Source organism: Bombus terrestris, chromosome 18, assembly GCF_910591885.1.
Source record: "Bombus terrestris chromosome 18, iyBomTerr1.2, whole genome shotgun sequence".
Classification (NCBI taxonomy): domain Eukaryota; kingdom Metazoa; phylum Arthropoda; class Insecta; order Hymenoptera; family Apidae; genus Bombus; species Bombus terrestris.
In genome coordinates, this window is record NC_063286.1 from 5,148,573 (window position 1) to 5,156,075 (window position 7,503).

At 39.7% G+C, this 7,503-nt stretch overlaps 1 long non-coding RNA gene across 1 annotated transcript; it reads left to right on the forward strand.

Annotated features, from left to right (window-relative positions):
- Positions 1-3,758: 3,758 nt before the first annotated feature.
- LOC125386884 lies at positions 3,759-7,183 on the forward strand. The gene is made up of 3 exons (XR_007227424.1): positions 3,759-5,287; positions 5,925-6,224; positions 6,327-7,183. It is a non-coding gene; the product is annotated as an uncharacterized LOC125386884 (long non-coding RNA).
- Positions 7,184-7,503: the final 320 nt, after the last annotated feature.

Here is a 7,503-nt window from a genome sequence, read left to right on the forward strand (position 1 = left end):
CTAATATTTGTTAATGATGTCATCGACATCCAGACAATGACCAAGTCCTTAGAGAGAGATATCTCCAAGGAGGACTATAACCTGAAAATAACCAACAATCAAGTAAAAATCCTGCCGATGAATCCAGAAGCTTACAGGAAGCTCACCAAGACACTCAGGGCCCTGAATGCTAACTTCCACACCTACCAACTCAAAGAAGAAAGACCTTTTCGGGTGGTGCTACGAAACATCCACCACTCCGCAGACATCGACGAACTAAAAATAGAACTATCGAAACTCGGCCACGAAGTCACAAATGTCAGCAACATAAGGCATAGAGTCACAAAAGACCCGCTATCCCTATTTTTCATCGATTTAAAACAGAAACCAAACAACAAGGAAATCTACAATATCAGTCGCCTAATGAACGCCATCGTTAAATTCGAACCACCGCAAACCAAAAAGGAGATAGTCCAATGCAAAAGGTGCCAAAGATATGGGCACACGCAGAAATACTGCAACCACACCTTCCGCTGCGTCAAATGTGCAGGTACACACCCCACCGACCAGTGCAGGAAATCACCGGAAACCCCAGCGAAGTGCATCCACTGTCAAGGTGACCATCCTGCCAACTACAAAGGCTGCTCAGCCTACAAAAGTCTGTACTCAAGCAAATACCCCAAACTTAGAACAAAAGAGGAAAATCACCAAACACCCAGCTCGCCGAAATCCACAGTTATCCCAATCCCCCCAATCAATCAAACACCCAGCCCCATCAAACTCACCACTCCCTCAAACTCCTATGCCCAAGCGGTACAAGACACTCAAAATACACCAAATAGCCACAGGGATCCTCCCCAAAATAGTGCCCCCACCTCACCTAACACAGACAACGTCTCTAGACTAGAAAAGCTAATAGAGAAACAATCAGAGCAAATAAACAATTTGCTATCGCTATTAACATTCATCATGGATAAATTAATACGCCCAGACACAAAATAAAACCAAGACGCATAGCTCTCTGGAATGCCAATGGTCTCGCGCAACGCAAACTTGAGCTAGAACTCTTCCTAAAACACCAGCTAATCGACATATTGCTCATATCTGAAACCCACTTCACCGACAAAAACTACCTGAACATAAACGGATACAAGTTCTACCATACCCAACACCCCAGCGGAAAGGCCCACGGCGGCACCGGAATCATAATCAAAGCAAACATCAAGCACTACGAACTTCCACCATTCCAGAAAGACTACCTCCAAGCAACAAACGTAGCAATAGAAGACTATCATGGTACAATCACCACCTCAGCTGTATACTGCCCTCCCAGACACTCCATCGCCAAAGAAGACTTCGACCACTTCCTGGACACCCTGGGCAACAGATGCATAGCCGGAGGAGACTACAACGCTAAACACACCCAATGGGGTAGCAGACTGGTTACAGTAAGAGGCAAAAACCTCCTCAACAGCATAATATCCAACAACCTCAACTACCTTACCACATACGAACCCACACACTGGCCCACCGACACAAACAAAATACCCGATCTCCTTGATTTCTTCATAACTAAAAATATCTCGCCAAGACACGTCCAAATCAATTCCTCGGCTGATCTCTCCTCTGATCATTCCCCCGTGATAGTAACAGTCAGTTCAACTATCATCGAGAATACACCTAATGGCTCCATTCATAACCAACACACCAACTGGCAGCTCTTTAGAGAAGTCTTTACCCACACATCTTCAGCCTCCATCTCACTAAAAACCAATGACGAAATCGAAGCAGCCACGGAATACCTAAATGCGAGCATAATAAACGCTATCCGCGTCTCCACACCGGCAAAAACGTCCATCAGCAATCACGAATACCCCCAGTACATACTAAAAAAAATAGCAGAAAAACGTAGACTAAGAAGGATATGGCAGACCCATAGAACACCGGAGGACAAACGCAAACTAAACAACGCAACTAAAAAACTATCCAAAACCATAAGGAACTACAATAATGACCGTTTTCACAAATATCTCGCCAGCCTGTCCCCCACAGCCGACTCAAACTACTCACTATGGAAAGCCTCCAGGAAACTCACGCGCCCCCCACAAATAATACCTCCAATCCGCCGCCCGCAGGGTGGATGGGCGCGTAGCCCTATAGAAAAAGCCAACCTATTTGCCAAACACTTGACTGAAGTATTCCAACCCCATTCCTCCATAGCCGCAGCGGACGTCACCGAATACCTGCACATTCCCTTCCAAATGTCCCCTCCTATCCAACCCTTCACTTCTGCAGAGATCATAGAAGCAATCAGTCGCCTAAACCCCAAGAAAGCAGCAGGTCACGACCTAATAGGAAATAAAGCAATCAAGGAACTCCCCATAAAAGGGATTGCACTCATCGCATCAATCTTTAACGCCATCCTCCGCATTGAACACTTTCCTAAGGCGTGGAAAATCTCACTAATCACCCTCATCCCCAAACCCGGTAAACCAATATATGAAGCCAGCTCCTATCGCCCAATCAGTCTCTTACCTACCCTGTCTAAACTATTCGAGAGAATGCTCACGAACCGTCTCCTTCCACTCCTAGAAGAATTGAAAACTCTCCCAGATCACCAATTCGGCTTCCGAAAACAACACTCAACAGTAGAGCAAATCCACCGCATAACCCACATGATCAGCCAAACCCTTGAAAAGAAAAAATACTGCTCAGCCGTATTCCTAGACATCCAACAGGCATTCGATAAAGTATGGCATGAAGGGCTACTCTACAAGCTTAAAAAAATCCTACCCCACCCATACTACTCCATCTTAAAATTCTACCTAACCAACAGACAATTCATAGTTAAATGTCTAGGCGCCACTTCCGCAACATTCCCAATAGAATCCGGCATACCGCAAGGTAGTGTCCTCGGACCCCTACTATTCTCCATCTACACTGCCGACTTACCCATATCAAACGAGGTAACAATAGCAACATTTGCCGACGACACAGCACTATTAGCTACCCACGCAGACCCGGCAATTGCCTCATCCACTCTCCAGCGAAGTCTCGACTCCATGGAAAAGTGGTTCCAAAAATGGGGTTTTAAAATAAACGAAAAAAAAATCCTCCCATGTAACCTTCACGCTCCGAAAACAAACCTGCCCCCAGGTCACCATTAACAACACAATAATCCCAAGCAAGGACTCCGTAAGATACCTGGGCATGACCCTGGACAGGAGGCTAACCTGGAAAAAACATATCTCGGAAAAAACAAAGCAACTAAAGGAAAAACTAAGAAAATTCTATTGGCTCACGGGCCGACGCTCCAAACTAAACATACAGAACAAAATAACCCTCTACAAGGCCGTAATAAAACCTGTCTGGACCTACGGAATCCAACTATGGGGAACAGCAAGTAACTCCAACATTGAAATACTCCAACGCTTCCAATCGAAAACGCTAAGATCCCTATTAAATGCACCCTGGTATGTTACCAACGAAACAATACACCGAGACCTCAAGATACCTACAGTCAAAGACGAAATACACAAGTCCAGAAGCAGATATAACACAAGAGTCAACAACCACCACAACCCACTAGTCACCCAACTACTGGACACGACGGACCAGATCCGCAGACTAAAAAGAAAATACCCACTAGATTAAATCCTTAGTCCTACTAGAATCAACAATATAAAGTTATTATAATCCATGTCATTGTATCACGCCAAATTAAGTTACTGAAAAGTCTCAACGAGAATTGATTGTAAATATTCTAATAAATAAAAAAAAAAAAAAAGTACGGCTAAGGAAATTCCATCCTTAGACAATAGAGCCTTGTCTAGCACTCTTTCCAGGAAAAGCGTGCTCAGATTGCAAAGCACCTCAGAACAAAAAAAGACCAGTAAAGTAAGTTAAATATAAATGGGCATTCCAAGCGTTTGGTGAGATTATTTTCAATCAAAAATGAATTTTTAATCAATATCCAAACGTGTTACTTTGAATATCAATTGTATAAACAACAAGAAAGAATTAATATATCCTTTTAAACTTTGCACACCGCACAGAAATACAGAACACATTTACTCTCAATATATTCTAATAGAGTTTCATTCGCTTGAAAAGAAACAAAAGATTTTGTCCACATTTCTTAAACATGATCGAAATTGATTGCAATATATTTACGTCTGCAGTTTGCTATTGAAGCAGACGATTGTCAGACATGTACTTACATACGTTTAAGGCGGATTCAATATTCGAAAATCAGTTAGAAGTAAAATTTTCAAAATTGAAAGACAGACGTGTCTTTATAATTTCCAACATCACAAAATACTGATCTTTTAATGCAAACAAAATTTTATTTAAATATATCAAACCATACAGATTAAAGCTCAAAAGGAGCAACTCCAATACAAAAACCGTTTCTGAATTCCATTTTCAGGAAAATGAGAAATTCGTGTAAATTATATGATATTTCACTGAAAAAATTCCTATCTTCGACGTCAAAAAATGATAGATTCGATGTGGAATGACCCTTATTGGAAAACAGAAGCGTGTTTCTTCATTGTTTCAGTATATGCAAATGAGTCTGAGACATACAGGAGACGCTACCATCTGAAACTTCTAGATGCAGTTCGAAACTGAAAAGACTGAGGTTTTACATTTTCTTCCTGTGATTCTTAATTTTCTTTATTCGATTTAATTTAGTCAGCTTTTCGTAACAGCCTACACCTACCTAGAATTATAACTAAGCATACAGGTAAATAATACATAGATGATAGCACTAGATAATGAAAAAAAAATAAATAAATAGATAAAAATGTATTAACGAATTAAATGCTTCAGATAGAACATTTTAATTTTATAAAAGGAGCGAAATAAGACATTTCTATCTAGCAATGACTTGAAATCATATTATTGAGATATGTATAATTTTATGTGCTAGACTAGATTGGACTTGTGTGCGAATATCAGTGTGAGGAAGTATGTGTGTGCGCGGCGTCTCGAAAACAAAGGAATGTAAACTGTCCAGTTAACAATCTGTTATGGGAGAAAGTGCTGAGACGCGTGCAAATGTGTATCGATGAATATCTTTGGAATCGTTTATCGAATAAATATATAACTATTCTAATATAAATTCAAAGTGTATATTTAGTGTTCCTATACTATTATTTCGGCTATTAAGATCCAATATTCTCAACACAGATTTAACTAATATTTTTAAATATACGTACAATTTATACACAAAAATTGTTAAGAAATTAGTGGTTTCAACATATGTACGTGGTATTACAATAAAACGTCCTATCGATATTTAAAGGTACTTACGAGTAATAGAACATTATAAATTGGCATCTTAAAAACAATTAGAGTAAATAAAGTTTAAAAGGTAAAAAATATGGAGAATTTCGAATGTTTCAACCAGTGGCCAAAAATAGCAAATATTCCCAAAATTCTAACGAGAGAAGTTATTTGAAAAAAAAGTTACCTCTCCTTGGCAATAAAGAAACCTACTAAATTGTAACAGATGTTTTGAAAAAATTAAGTGATTCAAAAATATTAATTTTCGAGTGTTCTGATTACAAATAATCATTATCAGTGGACATTTCTACGGTTATCGATAACTATTCTTAACGATAAATATTGTTTTTGTTTATCCATAACCATAACTGTAATGAACTATTTTTAGTTATTGATAATCATTATCGGTGACGGAATTTTTAACCAAAGAAGTTTGTGTAATTATAACGATTATTTCTGATGAAAACAGTTTAAAATAATTGTAAGATGCTAACGTTTATATTATAAATTTGTAAATTTGGGTAACAAACATCATAGTCCGTGATTTCAACATATTTTTAAAAAATGAAAACATGCTATACAGAACATTTCAATTAATTGTAAGAAGGACACTAAAAGAAATTTGGTCTTAAAGTTCGTTTTTCTTTCTTTTTTAGAGAGAATTCAAGAATGGGATGTATGGAAATACCTGGAGCCCTTTCCAACGCACTCCGAATAGCGTTAGTCACGGCCAATGTAAGGAACCAAGAGGGTGGCAGTAGGGCAGCAGAAAAATCGGAAACCACCGAAATTACTACGGAAATGGATGAAGTTAAAAAGATAAGAAAGTCGGAAATTATCCCAAGGATACGTCTGTTAGTTTCCAATTGAGGGTACTTTTGCAACTGTTTCGCAGAAGGCAATGTTGGTAATAACTGCTAGTAATAAATGGATGTTCGTGAGATTACAGAAATTAGGTAATAATTGTTGTAAGTTGATTTCATAATATTTACTGATTATTTTGAAGCGTTTACGGAACATTTTAGAGCACTGAATAATAAAATTTAATCATAATACAGATCCGAAGAAAATCATGTTGAGTTTCTTTTGAGGAGTCTTTAGAGGAAAGACAAGTAATGTCTTTCACTGACAAGGAGTCTTTAGAGGAGTTGAGTCTTTAGAGGAAGGACAAGTAATGATGTTTTGGTTTAACAAGTAATATTCCATACAGCAAACTGATTACAATACTGTCGTACGTCGTATTATCATACTCGGCTCTCAACTTCTCGATTCACACTCCGGCTCCTCCACTCACACTCTCCGGCTCCTCTACTCACTCTCCGGCTTCTGCACTCGCTCTCTCTGACTTCTCAACTCACACTGTCCGATTTCCCAACTAACTAATACCCCCTGAGCTAGCAACCCTTTGTCCTTTCTTATCCCCACCTCGCATGTGTTCTGCGAAGGCAAGTGGCCAGGATACGTAGGCCTTTTCTACGAAACTATTCGCTTGAAGGACCGACGACACATTGATGGACCCGACGACGCCTCGACTTCCGCGACATTGTTAATGGTTCGACCGATATCTTAGTCCCTTTGTCCACGATACTACATGCATATAAGTTTTTGTTACTATAATTATAGAATTATATTCTTGATAGCATCGAAGTAGAATTAGTTGAATGATAGCAATACTGAGCATTGAATAATTCGTAGGAATAAATAAATATTAGAATTTTATTTAGAAATATAAAATCTTTATATCCGGCGTTGATTGTGAAAACATTCGTTAAGGATACGTTCGTTCGCCGACCAACTGTTGGGAACATGTACACTGTACATGTGAATGTGTGTGTAAGCGTCAGAGGACGTCCAGGCCTTGGTTGAGACATAAGACAAGAGCAGTCGTTAGAAGTATCTGGAATAGTCGGTTGACAACAAGCGTGTGAAACGTAAATTACATCAGAGACCAGGACACACACACACCTCGGGCAGGATGGTGTCCCGGTCGGCATACTTCGCATCCGATGCACCGACGAGAGGAACACATGGTGACCTTGGCGACAATGTATATTGGCAGAGTACCTAAGGATTCATTTATGGCCTAACGGTCCTACCATAAAATGTTCCAGAAGCGTAGCAACGGTCACGTACGCCTACAGGGTAGTGGGGGGTAATGAGAGAACAGATGACCGAAAGTAAAAAGCTTGTAGGGACTCACTCTCGTACGGTCACGGCTAGAGTTCGGAAGTGTCT